The 13,623-nt window shown below is 43.3% G+C and overlaps 1 protein-coding gene across 12 annotated transcripts in view; it reads left to right on the forward strand.

Moving 5' to 3' along the window:
* CELF2 (CUGBP Elav-like family member 2) overlaps positions 1-13,623 on the forward strand; it is an 844,193-nt gene that overhangs the window by 693,633 nt on the left and 136,937 nt on the right. The window contains exon 2 of one of the 12 annotated variants that reach the window (XM_078450450.2): positions 6,888-7,465. The exons of the other annotated variants lie outside the window; for them this stretch is intronic. The gene's annotated coding sequence lies outside the window, so the exon portion shown is untranslated. The remainder of the gene's footprint in view (positions 1-6,887; positions 7,466-13,623) is intronic. 12 annotated transcript variants of the gene reach the window in all.

The following is a 13,623-nucleotide window of genomic DNA, read 5'->3' on the forward strand; positions in this document are numbered from 1 at the left end:
GTGTATGTATACATGTACATAAACATATATATGTACACATATATGTATATGTACGTATATTGTGTGTGTGTGTATTATATATATATATATATATATATATATATATATATATATATATATATGTATTTGTATGTACCTATAAGTCTCTTCAGATTGTTTCCTGTTGAGTTTCTCTCCTTCAGTGAATATGTCTGTCTCATCACAATAGTCAAATTTATTGGTATAAAGCTGAATATAATGTTCTTTTATCCCTTTAATATCTGTAGAATCTATAGTGATGTCATCTCTCTCATTCCTGATATTGATATATTGTACTTCATCTGGCTAAACGTGTCTCAATTTTGTCTGTTCAAAGAACTAGCCTTTGGTTTTCTTGATTTTCTTTGTGTTTGCTCTATTTTATTGATTTCCACTTAGATTTTTATTCTTTGTTGGTTTGCTTTGGGTTTAATTTGCTAATTTTTCTGGGGTTTTTTTAAGGGGGAAGCTGAGGTCATAAATTTGAAATCATTCTCCTATTCTAATGAACACTTAATACTTCTCTCCTAAGAACTGCCCTGCCTACATCCCACAAATTTTGATGCATTGTGGTTTCATTTTCATTCACTTCTAAATAATGTCTAGTTTCCTGTTTTATTTCTTCTTTGACCTGTGGTTATTCAAAGCATGTCATTTAATTGGTAACATTTGAAAATTTTTCAGAGATTATTCTATTACTGATTTATAATTGCTTCATTGTGGTCAGAGAACCTAACGTACCTTGAAGGGCTTGAAGACTTAGAAATTTCTTGAGAATTATTTGATGCCCCGTAATATGGCCTGTCTTGGTAAGTGTTCCATGTGTGATTGAAAATATATATCATACTGTTATTGGACTGAATGTTCTAACAAATGTCAGTTTGGTTGATACTGTTGTGCAAATCTTCTATATCCTTACTTTCTGTATCTTCATTCTATCAATTAATTTAAAAAGCTTTTGAGGGGTGCTGGCTGGCTGAGTCTGTTGAGCGTCCAGCTTCGGCTCAGGTCATGATCTTGAAGTTCGTGGGTTCAAGCCCTGGTTGGGCTCTGGGCTGACAGCTTACAGCCTGGAGCCCGCTTTGGATTCTGTGTCTCCCTTTCTCTGCCCTTTCCTTGCTCACGCTCTGTGTGTGTGTGTCTCTCTCTCTCTCAAAAAATAAATATTAACACTTAAAAAATAATAATAAATAATAAAAATCTATTGAAATCTCCAAATATTATTGTGGATATTTTGTTTATCCTTTCAGTCCTATCATTTTTTGCTTTATGTATTTGCAAGTCCTCTTATTCAGTGCATAGATGTTTAGAATTTTTATGTCTTCTTGATGAATTGACCTCTTTATTATTTTGAAATAATCTTGATTTCTAGTATTCTCCTTTGCTTTGAAATCAACTTTGGTAGATACCAATATAGCCACTTACTTTTAATGAATGTTGTAATGGTTTTTCTTTTTTCATTCTTTTGCTTTTAACCTATTTGTATCTTTATATTCAAAGTGAATTTCTTGTGGATAGCCAACAGTTGGGTATTACTTTTTTTTTTAATAACTGTAACAAGTTCTACCTTTTAATTAAAGTATTTGCTTAATGAACATTAATTTTGATTGTTGATAAAATTGGGTGTCATTCTACCATTTCATGGTTTGCTTTTTATTTCTCCTTTATTCTTTCATCTTTTTCTGCCTCCTCTTAAGATTATTTTATCTTCTTTATGAGCTATAAAACTCTTTGTTATTTGAGGAGTTGCCTTGTGGTTTATAATATATATCTTTACATTATTGCAATTTACCTTCAAAGGATAGTATACAGCTTCACATATAATTTGAGAATCTTAGAGTAGCATACTTCTTCCATTTTTTTTTTTTTTTACCTCCCAGACTTTATACTATTATCGTACATGTAACTTTGACATACATTATAAACCTCTCAGTACATAGTTATTTAGGTAGTCAGTCTTCTTTTAAAGAGACTTAAATAAGAAAAATTTCTTATATATTTACCCATGTTGTTATTTTTTCTAGTTCTTTCCATTCCTTTGTGTGAACCCCTATTTCCTTCTGGTATCATTTTCCTTTTGATGAAGGACTTTAGTCAACACATATTATTGGATAGTTCATCTCTTGGTAAATTCTTTTACCTTTTGTATGTCTAAACACATTTATTTTGCCTTTTTTCTTTTTTTAAACATATTTTCACTGAGTATAGAATTCTAGGTTGACAGGTATTTTACGGTCAGTGTTTTATTTTTTATTCTTTCCATTTCTTTTGAGAATTAATTGACATGCAGCGTGCTGTTAGTTTTAGGTGTACAACATGATGATTTGGTTTAGGTCTATATTGCAAAATGATCACCACAAAAACTTTAGTGAACTTCTGTCACTTCACATAGGTACAAACTTTTTTTCTTGTAAGGAAAACTTTTAAGATCTCCTTTCTTAACAACTTCTGAATACGAAGTACAGTATTGTTAACTTTAGTCACCATGCTGTATGTTACGCCCCCAGATCTTCTCTTATAACTGGCAGTTTGTACCTTTGGCCACCTTCAGCCATTTCCCCCATCCCCCATCCCCCAGCCCCTGACTCTGGCAACCACAGTCTGATCTCTGTATCTGTGAGTTTGTCTTTCAGTTTCTAAAGATTCACAGTCTTCCCACTTGTATTGTTCCTGACAAGAAATTTGAGGTCATCCTTACCTTTGTTTTTCCATTAATGACTCTTTTTTCTTTAGTTTGCTTTTGAGACTTTTTTTTATTACTGTGTTGAAGCAATTTCACTATAAAGTGTCTTGATTTAGTTTTCTTCATATTTCTTGGGCTTTGGTGAGCTTCCTGGATCTGGGAGCTTATAGTATTCACTGTAACTGGAAATTTTTCAGTCCTTACTTTGTTCATTTTTTTCCTGTCCCCTTTCTCCATTCTTTCAGGGACTCCAGTTACTCACATATTTGGCCACTTGAAGTCACCTATGGCTCACTAATCTGCTCATCCTCCTCTTCCTCTTCTTAATTCTTCTCTCTATATTTCATTTTGAAACATAGTTTGCTAATCTTTTCTTAAATGTTTAATCAGCCTTTCATCCCATCCACTGTCTCATTTATCTCAGACATTATAGTTTTTAATCTCCAGAAGTCCATTTTGGGTCCTTTTGATATTTTCCAGTTTCTACTTAGCTTTTGAAATCTACAAATCCAGGGATATAAAAGTCATTTTAATGTCCTTGTCTGCTAATTCTAACATCTGTAGCACTTCTGCATGGTTTCAGTTCGTTGATTTTTGTCACTATGGACCATGTCTTCCTCCTCCTTCGCATGCCTAGAAATCTTGGATTGCCAAGATACTGGACACGAATTTCACCTTACTACGTTCTGGATATTTTTGTTTTCCTCTAAAAAATGTTGAACTCTGTTCTGCAGTGCAGTTGGGATACTTACAAGCAATTTGATTGTTTTGAATCTTGCTTTTGGGATGTATTAGGCAGATCTACCCAGCCTACGGCTCCTGATTTCCTACTTCTGAGGTCAGGCCTTTCTGAGTTCTCTACCCAGTGTGCCTTGAAGTAGTTTTTTCTAGCCTGGCTGGTGGGAACGGCACTATTCTTGGTTTTTAATCCTTTTGGGTGCCCCCACACACACCATCTTTGGTAGTTTCTTGATACACGTGCACTGATCGGCATGTTCCTGAATCCTCCGGCGGGCGGGACCCTCTGCAGATCCCTGGGGTTCTGTCTGTGTCGCATTGTCCTCTCCAGTATTCTTTCTGTGAGTTGTGTCTGTCCTCCCCAGACTCTCAAATCCAAATTCTCAACTCAGGATGTCTGCCCAGATTCCGCCTGGCTTTCTGCTCCCTGCTCTGTGGCCTGGAAACTCTGTAGAGCAGTCAGCTGTTAACAGGCTGGAAGGTTATCCGTCTAGACCAGAAGCAGAGGTGTGTTCTTCGGGATTAGATTTCTTCATCCCGATTCTTTTCTCACAGTGCTTTTTATCCAGAGGAGTCACAATATGGGTAACAGTACATGAGCATTTGGTGGCACCCTGTTGCCTAGTCAGTAAAGCCCAGAGTCCTTGGCCATGTTTTTCAGATCTTCCCTAATGTAGCCCCCACTGTTTTTCCTAATTGCCCTCATTATCTTCATTCCTCCAGATCGATTCTTTATAAGACAGAATGCCTGGACTCCGGCTCCTTCTCTCCGTAGCCTGCCCTTTTTTCAGAACCTACCATTTCCAACAAAGTTGTATAAAATCTCTGGGTTCAAAATAACCTCTTTCTCCTACTCCTTTAAAGACTTACGTCTTAAAGACACTTAAAGTGTCTCTTGCATTCACTGTCACCTTCCACTGTGTATTAACTTACTTATGCACAGCTCTTAGCTCCTCTCAGTATCTATAAATCGTTTGAGGGTGGGATTCATGTCTCATTCGGAGGCTTTTAGAAATAGATGAGGTATCCAATGTAAAGTGATCTTTTCATGTCTAGTCAACACATACTTACTTGGAATCAACTCTGAAAAGGTACTGATGAGATTTTAGCCCATTGATAAAGAATATTCTAGGCTAAAAAGTAAGCGGGGAGATTTGATTGTCTACAGGATGCTTCAGTCCCACTCCTCCCTGAGCTACTGTCGCTCCTCTTTCTTCCCTGGGTCTCAGTTTGAAGATGAGCATTGACATTGTCCCTTTAAAGAATGTCTCTGACGGTGGGGATTTTTGTGTTGCTCTCTTTGTCTTCCCTCAGCCCAGTGCTGTACCTGGTTCAGGAAATAGCCCTGTGATCACAGCAGTGACTCTCAGTGGGATGTCCTCTCAATAGAATTGTTCTTTAAAATAAAAAAATTCCACAAAGTGGACTGGTCCACGGATGTGGGAAGGAGAGCTTTTTTTGTCTTCCCAAATCTGTCTGAAATACTGGAAGCATTCAGGAAAGGAGAAAGCACAAAACTGAATTCTGGCTCTTCGGATTTTCTGCCTCTCTTTTAAAATCCATTGGAATGATTCCACTTCTTTGAGGTACCTAGAGTAGTCAGATTTTGAGAACGGGAGAGCAAAATGGCGGGCGCCAAGCACTGGGAGAGGGAAAGAGGAAGGGTTGTTTAATGGGCGCAGAGTTTCGGTTAGGGAAGATGAAGAACTTCTGGGGGTGGATGGTTGCACAGCACTGTGAATGTACTGAATGCCACTGAATAGTACATTTAAAAATGGTTATAGTGGTAGGGGTGGCTGGGTGGCTCAGTTGGTTGAGCATCTGACTCTTGGTCTCGGCTCAGGTCATGATCTCACGGCTCATGATAGGGAGCCCCTGAGTCGGGCTCTGTGCTGACGGCATGTGGCCTGCTTGGGATTCTCTCTCTTCCTCTCTGCCCCTCCCCCGCTCACATTCCCATCCTCTCTCTCTCAAAATAAATAAATACACTTAAAAAAATGGTTACAGTGGTAAAGTATAAGTTCCACATATTTTCCCATGATAAAAAAATCATGTCATCAAAGTCCTGGTCATGTTTATGGAAAGATAGTAGGTAAATCTGAGTTTAAAGTCCAGTTCCAGGACTTGCTGGCTGTGTGAGGACTGGGCGAGCTGCTTACCTGCTCTGAATCTGGGTTCTCATCTACAAGTGGGGCCTGATGTATTGAGTTCGACGTGCCTGTAACATAGTGGGCACTCACAAACATTCATTGTATTCCTCCATGTTCAGCTTTAGAGTGGATGTCTTCTTCAAAAATCCTGCCCAGGTACCTCTAACTTGCAGAGGAAATGAGGCAAGACCAGTGGCTTGGGAAGGGGCAAGGTTTAGTTAAGCTCAAACTGTCTTCATGTTGATAAGAGGCTGAACCACAAGAACCCTGGGTTCAGCCTGGGGGTGTCCCCAGACAGGGATACTCTCACAAGTGTGCCAGTTTTTCATGCTATCGTAGGGGAATCCCCTCTGGACCAGGACTTGCCATGGGACCAGCTCCCAACGTGGTAGTCTCAGGAAAATGACCCTTCGGGGGAGGGGGGACACGAAATGGGGACACCACCTCAAAATCTGCAGCCCCTGAACAGCTGGAAGAAATAAGAGCTTCTAAGCTAACATCCTCTGCCTATCCTTGCTTTTCATTAAGTGCGGACTCCCCAGCAATATATACCCTCAAGCATCCTCATTTTCAAAGCTTAGATCTTTTCCAAATCACCAGGCTTCTTTTGTAAATAAAAAATAGTAAGTGGTTATTTCATTAGTGTTTAGATTCCCAAGCAAAGTGATTATCCACAGTCTGAATGTAGGGACATCTGAAATAAATAGGGAGGGAGGGGATGTGTGTGTGTGCAAATGCTATTTCTCGGGTTTATCCTGCTGCCCTCCCCCCCCCCACCCCTGCCCTCACATGCAGATTCCCAGTCTCTTTTGCTTTCACTGAGAAACTTGACCGCCCAGTGAATTTTCCCATGGAGGTGTAGAGGCAGCACTGTTTTATGAGTTACCGCTGTTTGCCCGGAGGAGCCAGTTAGTAGAGAGGAATCGTCATCTGCTCATCTCTCTGGCCTCACGTGCCTCCGTGGAAGCCCATCCGTCAATTTTAAGGAGCCAGCTGTCCCACGAGCACAGCTGTGTGGCCCCTTGGGCTATGATCTCGTCAAAACCACTCGCACTGAGCAGGATATGAGAGCCTGCTTCGTGGTTCGGATGGGGCTCCTCCAGCGCATGGCCAGTGCGTCCCTGCCCCCTGAGGGAGGACCCCCGCTTTGTCCCAGTGACATTGAAAGTGAGAGCACACGATGCAGGTCCTTAGAAGTGCCAACCACGCTGCCCCCTTTATTCTGGTAGCATTAGGGGGCACCTGCTGTCTTGATCACCGGCACGCGGTTTCTCACGTGCTTGTATGTGCCCCCACAGCCCTGCCTGGCCCTGCCACTGCGTGACTGACCGGCAGAGGGAAGCTGTGTCAGCTGCTAATACCGACAGACTAGATTTTGGAGGAGCTGGTGTTCCATCGACCACCACCCCCCCGCCATCACAACCACCCCTGTGATAGTCTGTTATAACGGAAGTGAGTGTGTTACTTGGGAGGAGTCAGGGACTTTGAGCTCTGATCCAGACTTAGAACACTCTCGTGTGTGGCCTGGAGTAGGTCGTATACGTTCTCAGGGCGCTTTTCACGATGATGGTACGAGATTCAGATGAGATGTAAGTCTGTCTGTATGTTAGAATCACCTAGAGAATGTAAGCAACAAAAATACCAGTGCCTGGACCCTACCCCTCAGGAGTTGGGGTTGAATTCCTCTGCAGAAGGGGCCAGGCAGCATCCAGAAAAATTCAGGTGATTCAGATGTGCAGCCAGACTTGAGAAGGACCTGGACAGATGAGGCGGGGACGGTTTGAGGAAGGGGAAGGCGCTGCCTGAATCCAGTTGGGCGTTCCAGTCATCACATTTTTCACTCTGGAGATCCCCAGGATTTCAACCCGATGTAAAGGTAATGTGGTCGTGACCTGGTTCTGTTCTGTTTCTTTAACGTTGCTTCCAACATCCACCCCAGGCCTTTTTTTGGTGAGAATTAGGCGTTGTAGTTCACCGCCCCAAGCACAAATGAGCCTCTCAGTAAGCATGTGAAACCGTTCCCTGGAGTGTCCTACTAGCCTTTCCCTGGGGGGACATGGCCCCACCACGGACTCAGAAGCAAGACTGGCCACTCCAGGCAGCAGTGATCGTGTCCTGACCAGAGTCCTGTAGCGCTCCTTCGGGGACAGGGTGCCTGGTACCCGGGTAGGGAAATGGTTCTGATGGATAAGGCAGTTAGTTTCGGTGTCCAAATCTTACAACTAAAGGGTCTGCAAGCAATCACAGGTTTACGTGAAGGGAGAGAACAACTCAAAAGTTTCACCATGACAAGATAAGTGCAGCAATTATGTTTCAAAGACTACAGAAGAAAATTTCACCAGGGACTGCATTAACTAAGAAAGGTTTTCTACCAGGAAGTCTAATTGAATTAATGTTGAGATTCTTGCTCCTGCTAATGCCCTGCCCACTGGTGCTGTCACTCAGCACAGCCTCCTGTTTGCACCATGCAAGGACCGAGAGGGTGAAATCAGACCTTCCCAGTAGTGGATTTTGAGCACAAGAGAACACCTTCTGAGGGTCCAGTACAGTTTTAGCTGCGAGAAAAAAAATAATGCCGACTTAACCTAAAGTCTGATCTTTAAAGGCACTGTGTCATTTGACACATGTTTGTATTACTTCGTTAATAGAATAGCTTTCCCAAGAAAAGCTAGAACACATGTGCTTATGGGGCTCTACATCACAGATTGATATGGTATGAATTCTCCGTGGAACCCTGGGAAGGAGGCTGGAGAGTGGATTCATCCTCATTTTGTGGATGAGCAGATGGCAATTTACAGTTTAAATAACAGTCACAAAGCTAGGGATGTGGTCCCCTGGGGACCAGACTCATGCTCTTAGGGCTCTTGTTTTGGTGCTTTTCCTGTTTTATAACTTTTCACATTTTTTTAAACTTTGAGCTTTAAAGTAAAGCTTTTTCAGGGCACCTGGGGGGCTCAGTCAGTTGAGCGTCCAACTCTTGATTTCTGCTTAGGTCATGATCCCATGGTCATGGGATCAAGCCTCGTGTCAGGCTGTGTGCTGATTGTGGAGCCTGCTTGAGATTCTCTCTCTCTCTCTCTCTCTCTCTCTCTCTCTCTCTCTCTCTCTCTTTCTTTCTCTCTCTCTCTTTTCTCACTCTCTCCCTCCCTCTGCCCCTCTCCCACACTTGTGCTCTCTTGCTCTCTCTCAAATAAAAAAAAAAAGTAAAGATTGTTCTATTGTTTTCATTTCTAAATGAAAAAAAAGAGAAAATCACAAATTTTGAAGTGGGAAAATTGGTGTTTACCTAGTAACTCAAGTCCACTTTGACATTCATTCTTCCAGGCCTTTAGAATCAAGCTTTCTGCACAGCGTACCCTGAAACATTCCAGGTCCCAAGACTGATCACAGAAGGGTAGGGGGGAAAAAAGCACAGGAGGCTGGATTAAGAGAAGCCGCCTGAATCTGTAAAGTAAACTCTTAAGACAACGGTTAAGTTTCAATAGATGCAGAGTCACTTTCTGAATCTGGAAGAAACTTACATGGTTCCAAACAGCTGTAGGTATTACTTGCCGTGGAGGAGTTCAACTCCGTTTTTATTTGCTGTTTTACAGAAAACAATAGACTGTCATTTTTTATAATGCCACATTGGTTATAAAAATACTCGTGGCTCTATGCCGGACAAGCCATAATCTCAGGAAGGGATGGAGGTGAGCTTTGATCTCAGTGGCCTCTGTCTGAATTACCATTGTCAGTGGACTACTGTGGCACCAGTCCCATCCTAGGGTAGTTGGGGGACAACAATGTCCTTCCCTCCCGTAGTTGAGAAGGAGCTTTTGAAGTGCCCTTTTGGAAGCTATAGAAACACACGATACTTATCGTCAGTGTTCCACTCTGAACTTAAGCTCACCTCCTATCACACCTCTAGGTGTGATACTATTTCTCATTCTGTTACCACAGAGTAAAGTCACACTTGGCACTTTTACTGTCCTTTTCCTAGAATATCCCCAGAGCGCTTTCCGAGAGTGTTAACTGCTGTTTGGCTCATTTTTCTGCCATGGAGAAAACAGAAACCCACCAGACACCAAGAGGATACTTAGTGTGTGTTAAGTAGGCGGTTCCAACCAAGCAGTGAGTCAAATCTGGCGGCCCCTGCCCCTGCCCCTGCCCCTGCGGTCGGTCTGTGCTGGGTCACCAGGTCTGAGAGCCACACTTCAGAATCATTTCTTTTTTAAATTTTTCTTAATGTTTATTTTTGAGAGAAGGAGAGAGAGAGAGAGAGAGGGACCGAGTGTGATCAGGGGAGGGACAGAGAGAGAGGGAGATGCAGAATCCGAAATGGGCTCCAGCCTCCGAGCTGTGAGCACAGAGCCCGATGCAGGGCTTGAACTCCAGAACGGCGAGATCATGACCTGAGCCAAAGTCGGATGCTTCACCGACTGAGCCACCCGGGCGCCTCAAAATCATTTCTTTTTATCTCTTACTCTTCCCTGATGATCACACTTAGTTGTACACCCACTGCCTTCACCCAGACCACCCTCTGTGCTTCTGCAGAAAGCAGCATCACCAGAGAAAAGACGGAAGATGCATTGTGTTCAAAGTGTTGACTGGCATCTGACTGGAATGAGGACAAAAATTAATGTACCATTATACCCTCTATGAGCAGACCTCGTCACCACAGCCCTGTGCTCGCCAGAAAAAGGGGGGTGGGGGGTGGGAACCACAGTTACTAAGATAATAAACAGCCATTTCCAACCTGGCAATATTTTATATGAACTGGCCCTGCTCTGCTGTGTATCATTTGTCTTCTGATTCCTTGTTCAACGTTGCCTCCCACTCGAGGCCAAGCACATTACAGCTGTGCCAAAGAGTGGGTGGAAAAAATAGCCTTATTATTAACCTATGTTGAAAACATAATGGCTTTCTGAATGTCTTCATTCACAGATGCAGTCACACAAGGTATTAATGCTCTTCCTTAAACATGGCAGAACAGAACCTTCGTTTAAACCTCTTTTGTCCATGTCTGTGGCACACCCGCACCTCGCGAGAAAAAATGAGCCCCTTGAAAATGACTTTCCTCTTTACACATTCACGTAGCTTGAATTCATAATTGGGCTATTTTTATTGGTCCGCGGCCGTATTATCATATAACGCCGTGAATATGTAATTTAGAGTCATTTAGACCAGTCACTCCTGGTCCCCCAGTGGAGCACACGAGCGAGGCTGGGCTCTTTGTAAAGGAAGAGGAGAAATGGAGAGTAATTTGGCCCAGAGCTGCTCAGCTCTGAAACGAGAGAGCTTTGGTAGCCTGTTTGGTAATAACCCCCAGCTGCGTAGACTCCTGGTCGTAGGGCATTTCCACATCGCGGCCCTGAGAGGAGGCAGGGTGGGGTTCACATCTTCACTTGACCCAGAACAGGGATCTGTGGTTGAGGGAGGACGGTGACTTGGCCGTGTTAGGACATTTGGGGCTCAAACCACCACGTGGGACTCGGGCCCGCGCTCTAGCTGTTCTCCTAGGCGACACCGCAAAACCCAGGGTCATCCCTTGCATGGCGGAGTGACACCTGTCCTCGCCTACCTGGTCACATATATTAAAAGGCCCTCTGGCCTCAGTCACCGCCATTGGCATCTCTGTTTTCGCATCCCATAGAATCAGCAGGTGCCAGGGGAGCACAGGCTTCCTTATCAACTGCAACTGGGGAAAAAGAAGACAGAAATCATCCTCCGTGCTCTCCAGGATACAGTTCCGTGTCTGGGTTCCTCCATTGAACGCAGCAGTGGTGTTTACTGGCCATTTCTCCGTGAGCCACTTTCAGTTAAATGGTGCCCAGTGGCGGGGACACAGACTGGCCTCCGGACTGCCGGGCTCCGTCCCCTGAAGAGACTCTCCCTCCTGTCTGACCTGCAGAGTCCGTGGCAGGGGGAGGAGGGAAACGCCTCCGAAATCTTCCTTCCCGAAAGGTGTCCTGATACTTAGGTGCATGTAGACCACATCCGTTCCAGTCCCTTCATGCCACGTATACGGGTCTGTATTTACTGCTGATTTTAATTCACGTGTTTATGAGGGATCTTCTGTATCTCTCTTGATGCTGACAGTTTCATTAGGGATATTTCTTTTACTTTTAAAAGAACCCTTTTAAAAACATGCTGTGGCAGCTTGGAGGCGGTTGCAGGGTCCTCCTTTTTAATACAAGAAGTTGGGCTCAAACGTACAGTAACTGTCACCTGGTAAGCAGACGCCGTCTATGTCAACATTGCCGGTGATTTATTGCTTTAAATTGGAATCAGCTGATATTTGGTTCCACAGTTTTTAACTCTGCGGGGTTAATCTGGAACCTGCTGGTACCCATGAAATAGTTGTTTATCTGCTGTTCTAAGACTGATGAAATGTGCAAAAGATGACTGTGTAATCAGCCTGGTATCTCCCTGTGTTACAGCTTAGTCCGTATGGCAGCACACAATCTCAAAAATAATTACTCTGCTGTAGTTAAAACATGGGAGCCGAATTCGGGAGCTGATAAAAGAAAAAAAAAGAAAGAAAAGAGAAAGAAAGAAAAGAATGCATCCACCAAGTCCTTTCCTGAATTGGGTCATTCTGTTTTGTTATCTTCTTAGAGGGAACAAGTGGGTTATGATGGTCAGACCTCCTAGGAGCCTGAAAGCTTAGGGCAAGGCCTGGCGGACAGAACACTTAATCTGTTGCCAGTGTCTTTTCCTACCTTTGATCTTTTGTTTTAGATAAACTTGATTAGACTAGACTTTCATTCCCTCCTCTAGACCTAGATAGGGCCCTTGGAAGTAAGGATGCTAATGCTTAGAGGTTTCTTTTGTTCTGAAAGCAATCAAAAGATACCTGAAGTTATGGGAATCTGAAAAAAAAGATCCTAGACCAGTATCTACCCTTTAACATTCTACTTTCACAGCCAGCTATTGAAGACCTGAGAGAGAGGTCATTTGTTTGGTCTGCTTCAGATCTCGCCTCTTCTACAAAGCCCATCGGAAGGAAAAGCACCGTAGGTTTTTTGGAGGTTTTTTCCCCATAAACTGTGAAGTCTCGAGGGATATTTATTTCTGTTTACCAAGACGTTAGGAGTAGTCCACAGACTACTTACTGAGGTTTCAGGGAAGATCCAAGACTTGGAATAAAATCTTCTGTATAAAGGTCTATTGATTAGATTATACGACCTGTCTTTGAATCGGAAGTAGGATGTAAGTTTTTCTGTTCAGAGGAGAGAAGAATACAATGGAATCTATCCTGAGGCAGTTCTCATCTTGTGGACCAAGACTCGCCTATCTGTTGGGCAACCGAGGTTACCTTACGGACAAGGGTTTCTCCTCCACGGAGGAGTCTGATGTACAATAGTGTGATTACTTTGTACAGATGAGAGATTATCAGGGAAGAAATGACAGTCTTATGAGAACCCAAGAATATTATCTGTAGCACCAACCTCTTTCTTTGGAGGCAAGTGAGAAGCCCTTTGGTTAAGACATACGAGAGGCTTTCTGTTGGTTGCGATAAGTTTTTACCCTCCCTGATGCGGTTGCTGGCTGTCTCTTTGCCTCTTCTGTCCCTCGTGAACATACGGCTCCTTCCAAACAGACTTCCATCCCTTGCAGCCAAATGGTGCCTCCGTCATGACTCGAAAACTGGCCCTGCTTGCTGTTACTGGTAACCAGAAGTATCAGAAGGTGTCGGCCTTGCGAGCAGAGCAGGCCTATACATTACTGCACTGTTTAGAGTCTGGATGGGAGACATCGGGCCTAGGAAGGGGGATTGATGGATGCTGCCCCCCACTCCCCTTTCTGAACATGCCTTCTCTTGAAATATATATTTAATTACATGGAGTCATCAATTACATGTGATTTCTAGTCACAGTTTAGAGCAGGCCCTCCAGACTCCACTCAGCTTGTCTGTTATGAGGAAAAAGCCATCAATATTTTAAAAGCTGCTGACAGGCAAGAAGTTAGCCCTGATGCCTGGAAACTTAGATTTTTTTTTTTTTTTTTTTAACTCTCTACGACATCTATTCATTACACCCCTACAGCAGTACT

The sequence above is a fragment of the Panthera onca genome, chromosome B4 (genome assembly GCF_046562875.1).
Source record: "Panthera onca isolate mPanOnc1 chromosome B4, mPanOnc1 haplotype 2, whole genome shotgun sequence".
In the NCBI taxonomy this organism is placed as follows: domain Eukaryota; kingdom Metazoa; phylum Chordata; class Mammalia; order Carnivora; family Felidae; genus Panthera; species Panthera onca.